This window comes from Bubalus bubalis, chromosome 7 (genome assembly GCF_019923935.1).
Source record: "Bubalus bubalis isolate 160015118507 breed Murrah chromosome 7, NDDB_SH_1, whole genome shotgun sequence".
Lineage (NCBI taxonomy): Eukaryota > Metazoa > Chordata > Mammalia > Artiodactyla > Bovidae > Bubalus > Bubalus bubalis.
Genome location: NC_059163.1, coordinates 16284158 through 16307682, shown reverse-complemented (window position 1 = coordinate 16307682; position 23525 = coordinate 16284158). Strand labels below are relative to the sequence as shown.

Below are 23525 nucleotides of genomic sequence, written 5' to 3'. Positions count from 1 at the left end.
ATCATTCTTTGAATTGCCAAGGTCTTAAAAAATGGCCAGTGACTAAGTAAAGGACGGAGAGGGTGAATACAGGCGGAAGAGACAATATGAAGTAAATTACAGAAGAAACACTTGAGTGTGTGATGAAACTGAAGCACATTGGGGTCCCCAGGTAATTGGAGAGATATTCATTGCTAAATTGGAGGTAGATGGGAGTATGGTATATTTTAAGTAGAGGGGAATTTATTACATAGGCAATGGAGCATATCTAAGTAAGCTGGGCAGTTACACAGTAAAAACTGCACATCAAATCTGGAGGTTTCATTGGTAGAATCATGAGCAAGAAGATAATATGCTAGCCTACTTTAAATAAAACTGCTCACAGTAATGACGAGGGCCTAATTTGTGCTGTTAGCAATAGATTTATTTCAAAGGGAACTGATGTGAGACATGTTTAGGAGATAAAGTAGGTCAATTTATTTTAACTTATTAATTTTTAAAAAATTTAAAAAGTTGCTATTTCTTTGCATTCTCTATCATCCAAGTGTCTCTTCTTAATCTGACAGTAACATGTGATCTCGACCAAGACACTTCTTTTCACACTAGGTTTCACATTTTAAAACACTAAAGAGTTGACCCAAGTAAACACTGTGGTTTCTTTAAACCCTAAACTTTATAATCCGATGAATTACATTCATCTCTCATTGAATAGTGCAACCATAAAATATATTCTTAAAGCCTACCACAAGACCTAGAATATATTTAAATATACATTGTATTACTAACTTTGAAGCTACCTAGCCACCAGGTCTGAAAATTTGAGACTTTAAAATCCTCCCTCTTCTTCACCCATGACATTCATTACTGGGTCCATTTAATTTGCACTTGTGTCCTACTGATGATTCTTTTGTTTATGCCCTTATTATTTTTTAGCTGAGCTCCTGCAATAGTAGCTGATAAGTCCCCTGGCTCTAATCTAAACCCCTTTCAAACATGATTCAAGAAACTGCTTGGTAGTACAGTGGTAAAGAATCCGCCTGCCATGCAGAAGACATGGGTTCAATCCCTGATCCAGGAAAACCCCACATGCATGGAGGAGCTAAGCCCGTGTACCACAACTGCTGAGCCCTCACCCTAGAGCCCACAAACCTTAACTACTGAGCCCACTACTGAAGCCCGAGCACTTAGAGCCTGTTCTGCACAAGAGAAGATAACTCCAATGAGAAACCCACGTAAGAGTAGCCCCCACTCACCACAACTGGAGAAAATGAAGCAACTTGCAGCAATGAAGATCCAGAACAACCAAAAATAAATAAATTAAAAAAAAAAGAAACTGAAGAACTCTGGAGTCAGAAAGACCTGGGCTTAAATGCTAAATCCTCTGCTTCTTAGTTATGTGATTGCTAGCAAGTTATTTAACCTCTCTGAACCTGAGTTTCCTTATCTATAAATCATAGGGATGATATGAGGATTAAATGTTTGTAAAGTGCTTAGCACAGTGCTTATTACACAGCAAGAACTCCATAAGTGCTAGTTGTCATTCTGAAAGACTAGTCTCATAAAGACTTTAGCAGGCACTTCACAATAGAAGATCAAATGGCCAATAAAAATTAAAAAAATTCTTCTTCCTTAGTAGTCAGCAAATGCAAACTACTACTTCCATGAGTACAATTATGCATCCACCTGATCAGCAAATTTTGAGAACTTAAAAATAAAGAGTTGGTGAGGATATAGGGCTTCTTATATACTGCTGATGGGAATGTAAATTCATGCAATTGATTGAGGAAAATATTTGGCATTATTTAGAAAAAGTTGGAAAAGGCAATGGCAACCCACTCCAATACTCTTGCCTGGAAAATCCCATGGACAGAGGAGCCTGGTAGGCTGCAGTCCATGGGGTCGCTAAGAGTCAGACACGACTGAGCGACTTCACTTTCACTTTTCACTTTCATGCATTGGAGAAGGAAATGGCAACCCACTCCAGTGTTCTTGCCTGGAGAATCCCAGGGATGGCAGAGCCTGGTGGGCTGCCGTCTATGGGGTCGCACAGAGTTGGACACGACTGAAGCTACTTAGCAGCAGCAGCGGCAGCAGAAAAACTTAATGTGCACATACCCCAAAACTCAAGAGTTCCTTTCCTTGATATGTATCCTACAGAAGTTCTTATGCATGTACTCTAGAATCTATGAGCAACAACATGTGCATAAAAAGTAGCATATGTATACTTAATGTTATCATATATAAATATATGTATTTATTAAAATTTACTTAGTACATTTATATATAAATAACTCAGGTTAATAATTAGGGTTGATTTCCTTTTGGATTGACAGAAGGAAATCAACCCTGAACGTTCATTGGAAGGACTGATACTGAAGCTGAATCTCCAATATTTTGGCCACCTGATGCAAAGAGCTGACTCATTGGGAAAGACCCTGTTGTTGGGAAAGTTTGAAGGCAAAATGAGAAGAAAATGACAGAGGATGAGATGGTTAGATAGCATCACGGACACAATGGACATGAATCTGAGCAAACTCCAGGAGATAGTGAAGGACAGGGAAGCCTGGCGTGCTGCAGTTCATAGGGTCGCAAATAGTTGGATATGACTTAATGACTGAACAACAACAACATACACACACAGACACACATAAGTAATGTAGAAACAATCCAAATGTCTATCAGTGGTGAAATGGATAAGTAAATTTTGATGTATTCATAGAGTAAAATACCACATAAGTTACTTGAATAAACTACATACATTAACATGAGCTTTACAGTGTTTCACAGGCTTCCCTGATAGCTCAGTTGGTAAAGAATCCACCTGTAATGCAGGAGACCACAGTTCAATTCCTGGGTTGGGAAGATCCGCTGGAGAAGGGATAGGCTACCCACTCCAGTATTCTTGGGCTTCCCTGGTGGCTCAGCTAGTAAAGAATCCACCTGCAATGTGGGAGATCTAGGTTTGATCCCTGGGTTGGGGAGATCCCCTGGAGAAGTGAAAGGCTACCCACTCCAGTATTCTGGCCTGGAGAATTCCATGGTCCATTGGGTCACAAGAGTAGGACACGACTGAGCAACTTTCACTTTCACTAGAGGGTTTCACAATATCAAGTGGTTAAGAATATATATATACTACCATGGCTTCCCTGGTGGCTCAGACAGTAAAGAATCTGCCTGCAATGCAGGAGACCCAGGTTCAATCCCTGGGTCAGGAAGATACCCTTGAGAAAGGAATGGCAACCCATTCCAGCATTCTTGCCCAAAGAATTCCATGGAAAGAGGAACCTGATGGGCTATAGTCCATGGGGTCGCAAAGGGTCAGACATGACTGAGCAACTGTCACTTTCTTTCACCATGATTACAAGATTGAAAACCTACAAAGAAAGGCAAGGGAATAAGTGACAAGAGGCAGAGTAGTGGTTACCTCTAGCGGGGAAGGGAAAGCATGTGGTCTTAGAGCAGCACAGAGGGCTTACTGGGAGTCTACTTGGTGGTTATACAAGGTTTGCTCTGTAATTATTCTTTAACTGAATTTGTTTTATGTACTCTTCTGCTGCTGCTAAGTCACTTCAGTCATGTCCGACTCTGTACGACCCCATAGACAGCAGCCCACCAGGCTCCCCTGTCCCTGGGATTCTCCAGGCAAGAACACTGGAGTGGCTTGCCATTTCCTTCTCCAATGCATGAAAGTGAAAAGTGAAAGTGAAGTCGCTCAGTCGTGTCCAACCCTCAGCAACCCCATGAACTGCAGCCTTCCAGGCTCCTCCGTCCATGGGATCTAGAGTACACGGTATTTTCTAAAAAATAAGTTTCATAGCATCATTCTACTTAAAATCTTTCAGAGGTTCTTTATTGTGGAATAAAATACAAACTCCTTAGCTTTGTCTTAAAAACTCTTTCATGTTATATCCCCTGTACCTTTCTTCAGCTTTATCTTTCCCACCCCCATTTATGCCCCAGCGCAGTAAATGACATCTAGCTCCCCATCAATCATGCTCCCTCAAGTCTCTAGGCCCTTGAAAAACGTTCTCACTGTTCCCCTTCTTCTAGCTAACCTCTTATTGTCCTTAACATTCAGCTAAAATCTCGCTCCCTCTGGGAAGCCTTCCCTTCCAAACCCCCATCCCATCTGTCTTAGACTCTCCCCTGCGGCACCTCCTTCAGCACTAGATGGCTACCCATTTAATAGCAGTGGATAAGTACCCCACTCTTTAGAAATCACTCCCTTTTTTAATGACATACTTTATCATAAGTGTCACATACGTTAAACACAGCTCCTTTAAAGCAGGTGCTGTCTTTTTCATCTATCCCAAGTGCAAAGGATGATATCCATACCACAGATTCTCAGTAAATGTTTGCTTAATGAATACATGTTTAAGAGGGGGCAATATATATTTTTGACATCACTGGGAGTGACCCATAACTCAAAAGATTAAGTTCAGCCAATCAAAATGGTTGATTACTGGCAATTGCATATGTTCCTCAGTCATAACAATCATTTAACACATATTGACTAAGTACAGCATAGTGATGACTATTATATCTGCTTCCTCAATGTAATCATAATCAGACTGTAATGAAAATCATGATGTGAAATAAGTACAAGGTTAATTTCATCAATCCTCCACAGTTATGGGTTATGCATTGATTCATAGCGCAGCCCATATACCCAGAGTTATATAAGCCAATAAACAAATGAAAGAGAGATATCGATCACTCGTTCAAAACAGCTTCTTTTGGAGTCTTACAAGCATCACTGTCATAATCTATTTCTCAGAGATGTTGTTTGACAGATTATACCTGGTTCATCTCTGCTGGAGTCTATTGATTATTGACATTGGCAACTATGAAGCATCAAGTATTAAAAAATATATTTTGCCTATGTGAGCTGATATTTTTATAAAATAATAAGATTTTAAAATGATTCCAAATAACAAAGCAGCTGGATCTATTTTTAATACTGTCTTTATTAAGCAAAGAATTTGTAGGCTAAAATGTCCACAAATTGAGTTTTATAAAACTATGATGTGGTTTCTCTTCCCTTATGTCTAAAGATCTAAATGTTATGTTAATATATATCACATATATCTTATATACACATATATATGTACACGCATGCTCTGTGTATGCTAAGTCACTTCAGTCGTGTCTGACTCTTTGCAACCCTATCTGGACTGTAGCCCACCAGGCTCCTCTGTCCATGGGATTCTCCAGGCAAGAATAATGGAGTGGGTTGCTATGGCCTCCTCCAGGGGATCTTCCCGACCCAGAGATCGAACCAGCGTCTCCTGTGTCTTCAGCATCTCTTGTGTCTCCTGCATTAGCAGGTGGGTTCTTAACCACTAGCGCCACCTGGGAAGCCCCATATACGAGCATATATGTTCCTGAAAGGAATTAAGTGTTAGAATTTAGATCAGAACCAGTATTCTACTAGAGAAGATGAAGCAGTAAAATGTAGAATTATGTTGCAGATAATAAATGCCACCGAAAAATACTGTTATGTAAATACCCAACTGTTACGCAGCCACAGGAAATTGCTCACTGCAATCATCTCACTTAGACTAGTACCATCCAGGGTGGTAGCATTATGGTGCTGTATGACGCACTTATGCCCCTAAAGACCTCAAGCTCCTTCACGTGGTATTAATAGCACCACACCATTAGTTAAACACTGATTTTCACCTCTTTAGTTGACATGATTTGGGAGCAGTATTTCTTCAGATCCACACACTAAATCATATGCAATATTTAAATTGGTTATGTAGATCACATGTTTCCTGCTAAGGAATGTGTTTAAGTTTGCAACTCACCACTGCTTGTATGGTTTCTCATCTACAGGAAATGGGTCTAATTCAACAGCTTCTTGCCTGAGTCGCCATAACAGAGATCTGAGATGGTGTTGCCGTTGGTGTTTCTCACGCTAGCCTAAAATCAAAGCAAAAACATAATCAAGTTTGATTTTACCATTTCAGTGGGGATTTCACCTGCATTTAGAAAAGTCAACAGACTAACAAAGATGTTTGGGGGATGGGTAGTGAGCACACAAGGGGAAGGAGTAAAATCTCAAGGTAGTTCACTCTGTTCAAATTTATCAAACACTAGAACTTTGGTGTGGCCATCACCAGAGTAGCTGGATATTTTAACATCTGAACATAAGCCCAATTAGTAATTGTTACCTTGGTTGACATGGATTTGAGTTTGTGATAGGAGGCACCCTATTCAGCTTCGACTATGAGCTCCCTGTTACATGTTTGCACAGTCTGCTCCTCATACAAGAACAATGGGTTCACATGGAAAAATGAATTACAGAGTCATCAATAAAGGAGAAGTTGAAAAATTTTTGAACTATGTGATATAAAATGAAAATAAACTGAATTTGAGCAACCATACTCCAACAAAAATTATTTAATAAAGAAGGCAAAAAATAAATTAAAGTGTTAAAAACTGAAGTTGGTGTAAAGCTAGAAAGAGACCTGTATGTATATTTTTCCATTATCTGATCCAGTTACAAAAGTAGGTTTGTAACTTCAGTCTGTTACTGTTACTTTTTGACATTATATTGGAAAAAAATCTCCAGGACTGTGCCAGTTTTCTATGTTCTAGGGCTTCCCTGGTGGCTCAGTGGTAAGGAACCCACCTGCCAATGTAGGAGATGCAGGTTAAGTCCCTGGATCGGGAAGAACCCCTGGAGGAGGAAATGGCAATGCATTCCAGCATTCCAGTATTCTTGCCTGGAAAATCCCATGGACTGGAGCCTGGTGGACTCCAGTCCATGGGGTTGCAAAAAGTCAGACATGACTGAGCACACACACAGCTGTTCCAAGCAAGAGTTCCCTTCCAGGCCATGTACTTACAACTGTTGTTGGACTTCTCCCCCACCGCATCTTCCTGCCCTCCCCATCCCAACGTGGCCTACCACCATTTCAGAAGGGGTGAATTGCTTTCTACTGTACATCCCTATTGCATTTGTTGAATAGGGACACTTGATCATATACCACGTTTGTTATTTAACCTCATCTCCCTAAATGACTATAAGCTCCCTAATGGCAGAAGCTGTGTTGTATGTGTGTGTGTTAGTTGCTCAGTCATGTCTGACTCTTTGAGAGTCCATGAACTCCTCTGTCCATGGGATCTCCCAAGGGAAAATACTGGAGTGGGTAACCATTCCCTTCTCCAAGGGATCTTCCTGACCCAGGGATCAAACCCAGGTCTCCTGCATGGCAGGCAGATGCTTTACCATCTGAGCCACCAGGGAAGCCCAGAAGCTGTGTTACAGTTTCCCAAACTCTATCACCCACAGTACTTAGATAACTCTGTGCATGGGATACCTTCATTCATGGAATATTGATTGTGCCCCTACTATGCACCAGGCAGACACAGTCAGTGCCTGACAGAGATTATAATTGAGTAGTGAATACATGAAGCCCAAGAAGAGGCAATTACTGTGCTGCAGGATAATTGCTATGACAGAGGAAGCACAGACGCTGAATGAACATTGCCCAATAACAGACACACCAGCCTGACTTCTCTATCCGGGCTTTCAGATCCTATTTCCAATGTATGAGAAGAGGATGATTACTTTAAGAAATTCATTTTCACGAAGTACATGGAGCACCCAGGCAGGTTAACATCCAAAACCCAGGAGGCGGTTTTACATCCATGAAGACAAGTCAGTACTGGGTTATGTGTGTGTTTTCCTGCTTACACATACACACATACACACACACACACACACACACACACACACACACACACACGTAGCAGAAGTCTTGTTTGTTATTATGCAGGCCACTCTGCAAATGCCTAATTGCCCTGGAGGAGAATTTCATTTTATACCTGTGTGCCATGCGAGGCTTTAGAGCAGCTATGGGTTAGGAATGCTTCTAAGGAAACTTCAGTTCTTTCTTTCTCCACTGAAAATTTAATTCCCATTCCAGGAGCATTAGTTCTACAAGCCTATGAGTTTCACATCTCACAGTCACCAGGGACAAGACCAGTGAGAAAGGTTTGTTATAAATCTAAAACATCAATTCAACTAGAAAATCCTTTATCAAAAATAATTAGAAACTTGCAGTCCACTTTTTAAACTAAAAAAATGTTTCTCTCAATTTAAGAATTTTCAAAGATCACCTGAAGTCTCCATTTAGAGTTTCTACCAAGATTCACATTAAGAAATGGAGTTCTTTTTCATTAAATAGTGGGGGGAAACAGAACCTGAAACATACAGGCTTTCCACTTTTCCCTCTTTGCCTTGATTCTCTTATAAGGATAAAATGTACTCAAACTAAAATATCTTTAGTCAAAACCCTTACAAGTCTGCTATGAAAATATGTACAGATAGGTACATTTCTGAAAATCCAGGCTCCAGATCCAAATTAAATTTTCAATCAATTTGCAGCATGATCTTGTATCTGAATCAGCAGCAGTGTCTCATTTCAGACTTATGCAATGCAATAAATATCTCTCATATGCTAAAGAAGCAAATGGATTCTGTTCTTTATCAATAAGCATCTCCCCGTTTAGTCTATGTGCCCAACTTTTCCCACAAGTCTTTAGTCCTCAGAAGAAGCTGTAAGAGACGCAAGTATGGTAGGAAGGAAGCCCTCAGCCTATAGCAAATAAGGCACGATACCCCTTTTGTGTCATCCTTGGACACTTTGTGCCTCTTTTTTGCGTAAGTGTTGCAATGTCCAACCAAAAACATAAAAGAGACTACAAGACAAAACAGGGGCAATGGAGAAAGAATTTAAAATGTCAATTTATCACTTCTTATTCTAAGTGAAGCAAGTCTCTCTTGCTTTGAGTTCATTATTCTCACTAGCAACTAAACAATCATTTTATTTGAGCACACCAATCCCATGTAAAGTCTTATAGCTACAAATAGGACCTGCAGCCAGAACTAGATCAGGGAGGGAGAGCATCTGCCCTTGTGCTTAACAGGAGAAACCCAATTTGCCTTCTTTCCATTATCATCTGTATTCAAAGACTGTTACACTAAGATTCACTTACATAAAGTCACACACACACACACACACACAAACAAACAAACAAACAAAAAGCCCTCCCTTTAAATATGGGAGGCTTTATCACATTACTTAAAAATTAGGCAGATTCCTTTTGCTTATGATATTCCTATAGGATATACTAACAAGGGAAATCCTATGAATTTTCCTGTAATTTTAAAATATACACATATTTTAGGGCATCCACATCCATTATCAGTTCATTTCAGCCATGAAAAATATTGACCACACACTATGAAACCATTAAACACTAATAGCTGCAGACATACCAGACAATGACAGCAAAAACACACTTGGTCCCTCTGGGATCTGTTCGTGAACATCGCCTTCCAGCCTGGCAAACACGCTCCTCCCCACAGCAGATGCTGCTCTGGGGCAGACAAGCAGGAAGCTGGAGGCAGCACCTGGTCTTTCCCACTGGTCGTATCATTTCTTACTGTCTCATCATCAAGAGTCTTTTCACCCACACTGTGAAGATTTTATAACACCAGGAGACTGTCGGATTAAAGACACCTTGCAACAACGAGAGGGAGTGACGCGCAAATGAGGAAGCAAGAAGACTCTTTTAATATCTAAGGTCATACCACCTTTGTCATTGGATTTTCCAGTTCCGTTGTCAGGGCGAGAAAACCCAGTGTGCTTTGTGTGATCAAATAAGCGAACTTAGTACTTTGTGTCAATTCTAAGAGTGAGATCAAGGTAGTGGAAGGAATACATACCCAGAGATGGCAAAACTGCTACATCCAAACTGTCTGACCCTATAATCCGATGGCTCCAAAGTGGAGTCGGAAGCTGGCGAGCTCATCCATGAGCGTGAGCATCACTGTCTAGATGTACAACAGAAACACTCACCTAAGGCAGAAAATTTACAGAAGTCTCTCTCAGAGTCATGGGCCTTCCTGCAACCATTTTTAACACATGCATCAGCGTTCTGAGACCTTCTGGGGTCTGACAACTGGCAGACGAGGGGCAGAGGGAGAAATCAGACCTCGGACTGCCAATGCCTGGTGCACTTAGACCCAATTTCCTTCCATCTAAACTGTGGCCTGTCCCATAGGACTTAGCCTGCCTCTGTCGGGTCTGTTCATAAAAGTTACTGTCAACACACCAAGGCAGGGAGGGCGGCTGTGCAGACGCTGTGGAGCTCTGCAGCAAAGACAGTCCATGTAAACAACCTTGTGACTGCCTCAGCGCCAGCTGCCACGGGATAAGCTGTTCTTCTGCTGTGGTTAAATTGCAGTACCCTAGGAATGTATGCATTTAAGGGGGTAAAAGCAGAGACTTGGTCTCTAGATTTAAATGGAGGGGGGGGGGAGAAATATGCCCATAATTTTCTTGAAATGGCTCTAGTCTTGATTTACTTGAAGATCTTCCAATAAATCACATTTATTTTGCTGCAGGCACAAAGACATCAATTCCGCTAAATATATTGCCCTGGTCCTCTCTGATGATAGATCTTTTTCTCCCAAATGGGCTCTGACATTTCTAGGGGACACGGTATCCCAGTACAGAGCGCCTGGGAACCATGCCACAAAGAAAAAATGCTGCCTGCTGTGGACTAGCTCACTTTCTTAAAGGGACCCTTTACCTGTACGACTGCAGCGCCAATGTTTCCTCTTACCTTTAACCTGACCACCCCCCACCCCTACTTTCCATTCTATGTTCCTCTCCCCAGCTCAGATTCAGCCTTGGGTCTCTCTGCAAGAGTAATGCTGTTAGTTTTGCAACTACAATATAAAAAAAAATACCGTTCCCTAACTAAAATATGTAAATATGCCCCCAAATATCTCTCTAAGCACAACATCTCATGAAGTAAACATAAATGCATAACTTAAAGATGTGATTTTAATGTTTTATGGAGCCCACAGCATTTCTTAAATATGGGACTAAGGCAAGCACTTCTAACAAGCACAGCTGTTTCACTCTCTCTCTAATTTTCTCTTCCTTTTTGCAGATCTGCAATGTCTAAAAAACCCCTGGTCACAATAAAAATGCTCCCTTCCACCCTCTGCCAACCCTCACTCCAAACAGAAAGGTTTCAACACGCCCAAGTCCTGGGAGAGATGCTTGACACAGAAGGAAAAGCTGGTGGCTTCTTGCCTCAGAGGTAGTTCACTTCATTAATCTCCTATCCACTCCATCTCTGCCCCCCTCTCCCATGCTCACTCTCCCGCCCCACCAGGAGCAATCAATAGACATCACACCACCCTCCAAAAACCCGGTTAGAACCCAGAATGAGCAAAGAGCCACCTACCATTCCGTGCTTGAGAACTACGATCCTGATCCAGCAGTGTTTGCCCCAGAAATCCTCCCTACTTGTCTCTCATTAACCACATTCCGAACTGTAATAAGGAATAGATTGTTTGGAGGTGGGGAAATTGTTTAAAATTAATGATGGACAGGTGATTGCCAAGAAAACCCAAGCGTAAAGTCATTCAAGCCCCTAGGAATTGAGGGGTGAGGAGAAAAATGGAATACTGTAAAAACGAAAAAGGAAAGAAAAAAGGTAAGTACAGAACAAGCACCAACCACCCCCATAAAAATAAAAAGAGAAGGGGAGGTTTAAAAAAAAGAAGAAGAAGACGAAGAGTGGCTTGCTGAATCACCCTCTTTCACTGCCTGGAAACCATTGTGCAGCGCGATGCTGCCTGTACCATTGTGGAACCGACCAGAGGAGACGGACAGAGGGCTTGGGGAATGGGGTTGCTATGGCAACCAAAAGGAGCACACGTGACGTCAAAGCCCAGAGAGGTCTAGGGAGGGGGGAGAGGGGGTAAAGGAGAAGAGGAAAAAGTCTCTGTGCGTCTGCAGCTACCGTGTTTTCCGATGAAATGAGGACCTGGCGAAATGGAAAGGAGCAGGGTTCGTCGGCGGCCGCTATCAGCACCTAGGACATCAGGCAGCCAGTCTGCGCAACGGAAACAGCTCTCTCCACGCAGCCCTGGCCCAGCACTCGGCAGCGCTCAGAAAACAAATGCTTGCAGACCCAAACACCATTGGAAATGTACTCAATCTATGCTTTTCAACTCGCCCAGCTTTTTGCAAACAGCACAAAGGCATGTCGTGCCTCTAAGTGTCAAAGCAAACAAGGATGGTAATAACCTCGGAGGCCAAGTGAGCGCTTGGGTCCCCCCTGGACCCCAGAGGTCATTTGAAATGTCACAATCCCTCTTGTCTGTTTCCTTATCTTTCAGAGAAATCCTACATAAATACCAACTAAACCAAAGTCAGCAAACTAATTCTGAGATTGCAGCTTGAATTTAGAAAGAAAATACTAATAATTTGAGTTACCAAATCTAGATTCTTTTTTTTTTAATTGGGTAATTCTTTAGAAAATGGATACAAATTGCATTATTACTATTTGGGGCAGATATCTCAATTTTATTTAAGTAGTTTGCCCTATATGCGACTGTCAGAGTATATTTTTGTCTCCATATATTAATAGTTTGTTAAATGTTAAATATAGGTGCTTAAATACAGATGTCATAGATTATTAAATCTAGAGTATTAATCTATAAATATTAGGTTTCTAGAGTGAGAGTTCAGAATAATGGAATACTCCCACTATTTTTTTTAATTATCTTTTTTTTTACCTGTTTAAAAATATTTTTTACTTGAGTAAATTTTTCAATACATATTTGGCCTAACCAGGCTCAAGCCTTGGGCATCTCAGGTTACATAATTGAATCATATTCCTTTTTTGCTTAAGTAACTTTGAGGTGAGTTTCTGTGTATTGCAACGAAGTAAGACTGAGTTTTATACCACTTGACACTGTTTTAGAACTAGCATACATACATGAATAAGGAGCTTCTTCCATATGTTAACAGAAAAGATACAACTTGCAACAGATACAAACCAAGCAATGATTGATCCACTGAAACACATCATAAAACCATATGGGACCATATCAGATTCCCTCATTTTAGGAGGGAATCAAGGGGGAAAAAAGTCTTGTGTTTTCTTTTTCATCCATTGGACAAGTTTTTGGATATTGCTTTTTTCTAATTTCAAGTTCAACAAGAAGCAGTTGATTATTAATTTTTAGTCTTGGCAATGAACCTACCTTACAAGACAACTTTGTCTCAAGAAAAATATGTATTAACTAGCCAAACGACTTTATAGCAAAATATAATTGGCATTCAAGCTTTTAATTTACTTTATTCTGTTTTGATATCAAAAATTAACTCTTAATAACTGGATATCAATGAGGAAAAAATGAACTTCAACTCCTACCACACACTGCAAACACAAAACTTAATTCAAGGTAAATTTACACTGAAACATGAAAGCCAAACTATATAAAGCTATTAGAATAAAATGTATCTTTCAGAAGGAAAAACAGCTTTCTGTTCTCAGAGCAGGCAAAGATTTCTTAGGACACAGAAAGTACTCACCATAATAGGAGAAAAAAAAATAGACTTGATCAAAATCAAAAGCTTCCAAAATAACCATTAAGAAAATGAATAGACAGCCTCAGGCTAGAAGAAAATATTCTTGATAAACATGTCTGAAAATACTCTTGATATTCACAATTTCTAGATTTTTTAAAAAATATCCCACAACTCAATGATAAAAACAATTTTGTTTAATGGGCAAAAGTCTTAAGCAAGCATTTGACAAGGAAAGATATATATATGGTCAATAAGTACACTAAAAAGTATTCAACAGAATTGGTCATCAGAGAAATGCAAATTAAAATTGCATATATGCCATTTCACACTCACAAAAAAAAAAAAATTGGCTAAAATTGGAAAGACTAACAACACTAAGTCCTGAGTAGGGTATGGAGAAATCAGAACTCTCCTACATTACTTGTGGGAATAGTAAACGGTAAAACTACTTTGGGAAATGGTTTGGTGGTTTTTAAAGATAAGCATATACCTACAGTATGACTCAACAATTCTATTCATAGTCACCTAAGAGAATAGAAATATTTGTCTATCAAAAAAAGTTATACATAAATGTTTATGCCAGCTTTATTTATAATTGGTAAAAACTGGAAACAACTCAAAGTATATCAATGGAAGAATGGGTAAGCAAACTATGGTATATTCATATAATAACATACTGTTTCAGCAATGAAAAAAGAATGATAATTATAAACAGGTTAAAACCAATATTTCTTCTATTAGGTGTTAATTCTTGATTTCACAAATGACAGTGGTAGATTGCACTGGGGTATATTTTACTAGGGCTTTAATATTCAACCTATTCATTTCAGTAATATTTAGATGATTAAAATGTTCTTTTAAGTCTATTCTATACAGCATAGAAAAAATAATTTCCTAAAATCAGATCATCTGATACAAGCTAATTTTTAACACTTAAATATATTTCATTCCTTATTGGATAAAGCCAAAACTCTTCATTTAAAGTCCTCAGTAAGAGAATATCACATTTTGAGAAAGAACTATGGAAATATGCAACAATATAAATGAATCTCAAAAACACGCTATGTTAAAAAAAAATGAGACAAAAGAGTGTTTAGTATATAAATCCATTTACATAAAGCTCTAGGACAGACAGAAATATTCTATGGTATTAGAAATCAGAAGTATGATTGAGGGAGCCACACAGCTGAGGGAAATTTATGTAGTGATGAAAATATTCGACATCTCGATAGAGGTGTGAGTTATTATGTAGATGTAAGCATTTGTCAAAATTCTTCAAATTCTAACTCTTAAGATCAGTGCATTCACTCAGTGTAAATTAAGTTGCTGTTTTCAAAAAATTAAAGTCAATTCCCAAGAAGAAAACTGCTAAATGAACAATAAGTTAGAGCTCCTAAACCTACAAATCTGGTCCTATACCTGAGTCCTGACTATACAAACCCAAGCAGACCAATAGAGGAAAATAACAGAATGGAAAATACAAGAGATCCTTCAAGAAAATTAGAGATACCAAGGGAACATTTCATGCAAAGATGGGCTCGATAAAGGACAAAAATAGTATAGACCTAACAGTAGCAGAAGATATTAAGAAGAGGTGGCAAGAATACACCCATCTATACAAAAATGATCTTAATGACCCAGATAACCACAATGGTGTGATCACTCATCTAGAGCCAGACATCTTGGAGTGCAAAGTCAGGTGGGCCTTAGGAAGCATCACTACGAACAAAGCTAGTGGAGGTGATGGAATTCCAGTTAGCTATTTTAAATCCTAAAAGATGATGCTGTGAAAGTACTGCCCTCAATGTGCCAGCAAATTCGGGAAACTCGGCAGTGGCTGCAGGACTGGAAAAGGTCAGTTTTTGTTCCAATCCCAAAGAAAGGCAGTGCCAAAGAATATTCAAACTACCAAACAATTGTGCTCATTTCACATGGTAGCAAAGTAATGCTCAAGATTCTCAGTAATCTTGAGATTACATCTGAGCATTCAAAGTAATGCTCAGGATGTAAACCAGGAACTTCCAGATGTTCAAGCTGGATTTAGAAAAGGCAGAGGAACCAGAGATCAAATTGCCAACATCCATTGGATCATAGAAAAAGCAAGAGAATTGCAGAATAACTTCTGCTTCATTGACTACCCTAGCCTTTGACTGTGTGGATCACGACAAACCTTGGAACATTCTTAAAGAGATGGGAATACCAGAACACCTTACCTGCCTCCTGCTAAACCTGTATGCAGGTCAAGAAGCAACAGTTAGAACCAAACATGGAACAATGGACTGGTTCCAAATTGGGAAAGGAGTATGTCAAGGCTGTATATTGTCACCCTGTTTATTTAACTTCTATGCAGAGTATATCATGCGAAATGCTGGGCTGGATGAAGCACAAGCTGGAATCAAGATTGCCAGGAGAAATATCAGTGAACTCAGATATGCAGATGACACCACCCTTATGGCAGAAAGTGAAGAACTAAAGAGCCTCTTGATGAAGGTGAAAGGGGAGAGTGAAAAAACTGGCTTAAAACTCAACAGTCAAAAAACGAAGATCATGGCATCTGGTCCCATCACTTCATGGCAAGTAGATGGGGAAACAAAGGAAACAGTGACGAACTTTATTTTCTTGAGCTCCAAAATTGCTGCAGATGGTGACAGAAGCCATGAAATTAAAGGATGCTTGAAGTGAAGTGAAGTGAAGTCACTCAGTCATGTCTGACTCTTTGCAACCCCATGGACTGTAGCCCCGCAGGCTCCTCGGTCTATGGGATTTTCCAGGCATGAATACTGGAGTGGATTGCTGTATCTCCTTGGAAAAAAAAAAAAAAGCTATGACAAACCTAGACAGCATATTAAAAAATAGAGATATTACTTTCCAACAAAGTTCCATATAGTCAAAGCTATGGTTTTTTTCAGTAGTCATTATGGATGTGACAACTAGACAATAAAAAGGGCTGATTGCCAAAGAACTGATGCCTCCGAACTGTGGTGTTGAAGAAGATTCTTGAGAGTCCCTTGGACTGCAAGGAGATCCAACCAGTCAATCCTAAAAGAAATCAATCTTTTTTTTTTTAATTAATTTATTTTAATTGGAGGCTAATTACTTTACAATATTGTATTGGTTCTGCCACACATCAACATGAATCCACCACGGGCGTACATGTGTTCCCCATCCTGAACACCCCTCCCACCTCCCTCCCCGTACCATCCCTCCCGGTCATCCCAGTGCACCAGCCCCAAGACTCTTGTATCGAACCTGGACTGGCGATTCATTTCTTATATGATATTATACATGTTTCCATGCCATTCCCCCAAATCATCCCACCCTCTCAAATCAATCTTGAATATTCATTCGAAGGACTGATGCTAAAGCTGAAGCTCTGATACTTTGGCTATCCTGATGAGAAGAGTCGACTCACTGGAAAAGACCCGAGCTGGGAAAGATTGAGGGCAGGAGGAGAAGGGGACAGCAGAGGACGAGATGGTTGGACGGCATCACTGATTCAACGGACATGAATTTGAGGAAGCTTCAGGAAATGGTGAAGACAGAGCAGCCTGATGTGCTGCAGTCAATGGGGTTGCAAAGAATCAGACACGACTGAGTGACTGGACAGCACAACAAAGCAGACCAAGAAATAGAAACAGCTAGACTCCAGGTCACCAGCATCTTAAGAGATAGAGCAGTCCCTCTGAAGTGAGGAAGACAACTGATGGAGATTTGCCTGACAAACAGGAAATGAGATGTTTAAAAAGAGATTTTTAAGAGACGCCTGGCAAGAACTAAATTCCCAGGTTCCTCTGTAGGGATTATTATTCAGCCACAGGACTAAAACTGAAGGAAATGTGATCAATACCTGGTTTTCCAAACAATAAATGGCAAAGACCTCAGGGATAGGAGGACATAAAGGAATCAAGGCAGTGAGATTGGACTTCCAAGTAGGAATTTAATTTCTAAATCTAAGTCTCAAGTACATTCATGGGGGCTAACAGTAAAACCAGTAACTGTACTAAGGTCTTTTGGGCTTCCCTTGTGGATCAGCTGTTAAAGAATCCGCCTGCAATACGGGAGATGTGGGTTCGATCCCTGGGTTGGGAAGATCCCCTGGAGAAGGGAAAGGCTACCCCCTCCAGTATTCTGGCCTGGAGGATTCCATGGACCATGTAGTCCATGGGGTCACAAAGATTCAGACACGAGTGAGCGACTTTCAAGGAAGGAAGGTCTCTTACCAAAGCTGGTCCCAGAGCAGAGAGATCAACTGGTTCTCATTTGCCAGGGACTTCCCAGGTTTTAGCAAATCCACATGCCAGGAAATCCCTCAGGCTTAGGCAAACAGGGAAGGCTGCCCTATTCCAGAATTTAGAATGGACTTGAACCCTCAAATGAGAATTAAAGGTCCCACCTGCAAAGAAATGATACAAGTGAACTTACTTACAAAACAGAAATAGATTCATAGACTTAGAGAATGAATTTATGGTTTCTGGGGGGAAGGGTGTGGGGAAGGGATAGTTAGGAGTTTGGGAGAGACATGTCCACACTGCTATATTTTAAATGGATAACCAACAAGGACCTACTGTACAGCACATGGAACTCTGCTTAATGTTATGTGGCAGCCTGGATGGGAGGGGAGTTTGGGGGGGAATGGATACATACCTGTTTATGGATGAGTCCCTTTGCTGTTCACCTATCACAACATTGTTAACCAGCTATTAACTAGTTAATATTAACCCCAAAACAAAATAAAAAGTTTAAATAAAATATAATAAAAGCACTGAGAAAAATTGAGGTTAAAAACAACTATTTAAATTTCTTAGAATTAAATCAAAACATATATCAAAATAACTTTTTGAAAGTAACTTTTAATTAATATATTTTGTCATTCTACTTGGATGGGAAACACATGGCCAACAGCTTACCATGGCCATAATAATCTTCAGTGGAACGTAACACATTATTGACCAGAGATATACTAATGGCACGGGTGTTAATTTCTGCAAAAATTCCCTGGTCAATACTGTGTTAAAGTATTCATGGTCCCTCATATGATCCAATTTCATTTCTGGGTATTTTTCTGAAAGAAACAAAAATATTAAATTGAAAAGACACATGCACCCCCATATTCATTGCAGAATTATTTACAACAGCTAAGATATGGAAGCAACTTAAGTGTCAATTGATAGATAAATGTATAAAGAAGATATGGTATATACATATATATTTACTGGTGGCTCAGATGGTATGAGTCTGCCTGTAATGCAGGGGACCTGGGTTTGATCCCTAGGTTGGGAAGATCCCCAGGGTTTCCCCAGTGGCTTAGATAGTAAAACGATCTGCCTGCAAAGCGGGAGACCTGGGTTTGATTCCTGAGTTGGAAAGATCCCCGGGAGAAGGAAATGGCAACACACTCCAGTATTCTTGCCTAGAGAATTCCATTGACAGAGGAGCCTGGCAGGCTACAGTCTGTGGGTCTCAAAGAGTCAGACACAATTGAGCAACTAACACACACACATATATATAGTGTACATATATATATATAATCACATACAACAAAATATTATTCAACCATAAAAAGAATGAAATATTGCCATTTTTGACAACATGGATGGACCTTGAAGGAATCAGTTCAGTTCAATTCAGTCGCTCAGTCGTGTCCGACTCTTTGCAACCCCATGAATCACAGCATGCCAGGCCTCCCTGTCCATCACCATCTCCTTGAGTTCGCTCAAACTCACGTCCATCGAGTTGGTGATGCCATCCAGCCATCTCATTCTCTGTCGTCCCCTTCTCCTCCCACCCCCAATCCCTCCCAGCATCAGAGCCTTTTCCAATGAGTCAACTCTTCGCATGAGGTGGCCAAAGTACTGGAGTTTCAGCTTCAGCATCATTCCTTCCAAAGAACACCCAGGGCTGATCTCCTTCAGAATGGACTGGTTGGATCTCCTTGCAGTCCAAGGGACTCTCAAGAGTCTTCTCCAACACCACAGTTCAAAAGCATCAATTCTTCAGCACTCAGCCTTCTTCACAGTCCAACTCTCACATCCATACATGACCACTGGAAAAACTATAGCCTTGACTAAACGGACCTTTGTTGGCAAAGTAATGTCTCTGTTTTTCAATATGCTATCTAGGTTGGTCATAACTTTTCTTCCAAGGAGTAAGTGTCTTTTACTTTCATGGCTGCAGTGAAATAAGAAAGAAAATACATATGATCTCACTTATATGTGGAATCTAAAATAAAATGAAAAAACAAAAACAGCTCATAGGTACAGAGACTAGATTGCCAAAAGCAGGGGCCATGCCATCTGTACTCAGCTGTGTCTGAGTCTTTTGCGACCTCATGGACTATAGCCCACCAGGCTCCTTTGTCTATGGAATTTTCCAGGAAGGAATACTGAAGTGGGTTGCCATCATTTCTCCGTTGTTGTTGTTGTTGTCCAGTCACTCAGTTGTTTCTGACTCTTTGCAACCCCATGGACTGCAGCACACCAGGCTTCACTGTCCTTCACCATCCCCTGGAGCTTGCTCAAACTCATGTCCATTGAGTCAGGGATGCCATCCAACCATCTCATCCTCAGTTGTCCCCTTATTCTCCTGTCTTCAATCTTTCCCAGCATCAGGATCTTTTCTAAGGAGTCAGTTCATCACATCAGGTGGCCAAAGTATTGAAGTTTTAGCTTCAGTCCTTTCAATGAATATTCAGAATTGATTTCCTTTAGGATTGACTGGTTGGATCTCCTTGCAGTCCAAGGGACTCTCAAGAGTCTTCTCCAACACCACAGTTCAAAAGCATCAATTATTTGACCCTCAGCCTTCTTTATGGTCCAACTCTCACATCCATATATGACCACTGGAAAAACCATAGCCTTGACTAGACGGACCTTTGTTGGTATTGTAATGTCTCTACTTTTTAATATGCTGTCTAGGTTGGTCATAACTTTCCTTCCAAGGAGTAAGCATCTTTTGATTTCATGGCTGCAGTCACCATCTGCAGTAATTTTGGAGCCCAAGAAGTAAAGTCTGCCACTGTTTCCACAGTTTCCCCATCTATCTGCCATGAAGTGATGGGACCAGATGCCATTATCTTCATTTTCTGAATATTGAGTTTTAAGCCAGCTTTTTCACTCTCCTCTTTCACTTTCATGAAGAGGCTTCTCAGTTCCTGTTCACTTTCTGTTATAAGGGTGGTGTCATCTGCATATCTAAAGTTACTGATATTTCTCCCTGCAATCTTGATTCTAGCTTGTGCTTCACCCAGCCCAGAATTTTGCATGATGTACTCTGCATAGAAGTTAAATAAGCAGGGTGACAATATACAGCCTTGACATACTCCTTTTCCTATTTGGAACCAGTCCATTGTTCCATGTTTGGTTCTAACTATTGCTTCTTGACCTGTATACAGGTTTCTCTGGAGGCAGGTAAGGGGTTCTGGTACTCCCATCTCTTTAAGAATTTTCCACAGTTTGTTGTGATTCACACAGTCAAAGGCTTTAGAGTAGTCAAAGAAGAAGAAGTAGATGCTTTTCAGCAATTCTCTTGTTTTTTCTATGATCCAGTGGATGTTGGCAATTTGATCTCTGGTTCCTCCGCCTTTTCTAAAACCAGCTTGAACATCTGGAAGTTCTTGGTTCACATGCTGTTGAAGCCTTGCTTGGAGAATCTTGAGCATTACTTTGCTAGCATGTGAAATGATTACAGTTGAGTGGTAGTTTGAACATTCTTTGGCATTGCCTTTCTTTGGGATTGGAATGAAAGCTGACCTTTTCCAGTACTGTGGCCACTGCTGAGTTTTCCAAATTTGCTGGCATATTGAATGCAGCACTTTCACAGCATCATCTTTTAGGATTTGAAATAGCTCAGCTGGAATTCCATCACCTCCACCAGCTTTGTTCGTAGTGATACTTCCTAAGGACCACCTGACTTCACACTCCAAGATGTTTGGCACTAGGTGAGTGATAACACCATTGTGATTATCAAGGTCATTAAGATTTTTTTTGTATAGTTCTGTGTATTCTTGCCACCCCTTCTTAATATCTAAAAAAATTAAACACTAATTTATTTTAAAAGAGTAAATTTTGTGACTTTTCAATGTCAAGAAAGAGATAGAGTCTACCTGTGCATGCCTTTTTCTTCTTAATGAACAGACTTTATTATTTTAAAGCAGTTTTAGGTTTATAAGAATATTGTGCAGAGAAATACAGAGAATCCCATATACCCTGCTTCCCTCTCCATGCAGTTTCCCCCATTATTAACATCTTGTATCAGTGCAGTAAATTTGTTACAGCTGATGAGCCAATGTTAATACATTATCATTCACAGAACCCATAGTTTATATTCGAGTTCACTTTTTGTCTTATGGGCTTCCCTGATGGCTCAGCAAGTAAAGAATATGTGTGCAATGCAGGAGACACAAGTTCAATCCTGGGTTAGGAAGATGCCCTGGAGGAGGAAATGGACAGAGGAGTCTGGCGGTCTACAGTTCAAAGAGTTGCAAAGAGTTGGACACAACTGAGCAATTCTACAGATTGCACTCACTTTTAACTTTCTTCCTGCTAGGAGTCAATTTTACATTCAGGAAAAAACTGTTTTCATATCAAAAGGAAGTGGATATTGGTCTGCTGAAAGTTTTTGCTAGTGGACAGGGCATTATTATAAGACTTTAGTGGCAGGAAATGTACCTTGAACCTTAAGCTTATAAAAGCACTGATTTTTTTTTTTCAGTGAGAACACCCATAACTAGCCAAATTATGTCCCTTTGTGGTTAAACACACTTTGATTATAAATGCAGAATACCTGCTGCTTGGAAAATAGTAGTTATATGCCACTTTTCAGTAGCCTGATAGACTTTTTCGAACATCTGGATTTAGTTTACAATAATTATGGGTGCTGGGATTCTATTTTTAAAAAATAGCAAACTAGCTTAAACTTCTTCAGGTAGTTTTAAGCAACAGCTTTAAAAATCTAATTAGAGCGTTTGTCTTTTGAACAATAATGCTAACAGAAAACTGCCCTTCCTTAGATCCCAACAGAAGCTGGTGTGTGAGATAAACAAAGAGCTATTCTTCCCAGACAGCCTCAGGTTTATCCACACTTCCATCCACGCACATCTGTAGGAATTTCAATTTTCCTTATCCCTGCTTTACTGCAGTGCCCCCAAAGCACAACAAAAGCATGGAGATAGCATGGATTATATTTGAGTCTGGCCTAGAAAATGAACTTCTTACAACTCTGTCGCAATTTATATCTTTATTAAAAGGACTATTCTTTTTTCCAGCTTCATTGAGATATAATTGACAAATAAAATTGTAAGATATTTAAGGTGTACCATGTGCCGATTTGATATATGTGTACATTGTGAAAAGATTCTCCCCACTGAGTTAATTATCATATCCATCACCTAATGCAACATATTTGTGTTTTATTTTTAATGAGAACATTTAAGATCTACTCTCTTAGAAAATTTCAACTCTACAACATAGCGTTCTCCGCTGCAGTCAGCATGTTATACATGAGATCCTCAGAATTTATTCATCTTATTTTTGAAAGTGCATACTCTTTTACCAAGCTCTGCCTATTTCCCCCAGCCTCCAGTCCCTGGAAATCACTTTTCTATTCTGTTTCTGTAAGTTCAATTTTTTTCAAGTTCCACATATAAGTACTATCATGCAGACTTTGTCTTTCTCTGTCTGGCTTATTTCACTGAGCATAATGCCCTCAAGCTCCACCCTTGTTGGCAGGCTTTCTACAAAGGCTGTTCTCACCACTGACTCGGACTTGCCACCACAGCACTCAAAAAGCAAACAGTCATTGACACAGGCCAAGGGACAAAACGCAAGCCCGAATTTTTGTAATCAAATTTAAGATAAAATGTTAGCATATCCTTTTTATAAATGTAGATCTTCTATCACCACTAAATGAAATTTCCTAATATTAGAGAGCTTATTTTTAAACACTAATGTAAGAAGACTTTTTTAATCACGAAATTAGTGAGTGAATTCTGGGTCTGTGCGATAGAGCAACAGGCTACATAATAGTAATGCACGGTAAGAGTATCCTAGAAATCAAAAGAATAGTAGTAACCAGAGTTAATAATATAATACAGGATTTGATCTCTTTGGTCTTATATTTTTAAACCAATAGTCA

General features: G+C 39.9%; 1 protein-coding gene across 13 annotated transcripts in view; it reads right to left on the bottom strand.

The window, feature by feature from the left end:
- Nucleotides 1-23525, bottom strand: part of MAPK10 (mitogen-activated protein kinase 10) — a 626159-nt gene that overhangs the window by 361470 nt on the left and 241164 nt on the right. For 2 of the 13 annotated variants that reach the window (XM_025289769.3, XM_025289770.3), the window contains exons 1-2: nt 11257-11707; nt 5790-5904 (exon numbers count right to left, since the gene is read on the bottom strand). The gene's annotated coding sequence lies outside the window, so the exon portion shown is untranslated. Of the gene's footprint in view, nt 1-5789; nt 5905-9271; nt 9421-9721; nt 9856-11256; nt 11727-11817; nt 11949-17614; nt 17764-23525 lie in introns of those variants that run through there. The other 11 variants (XM_044945682.2, XM_025289757.3, XM_025289759.3 and 8 more) reach the window with 11 other exon arrangements.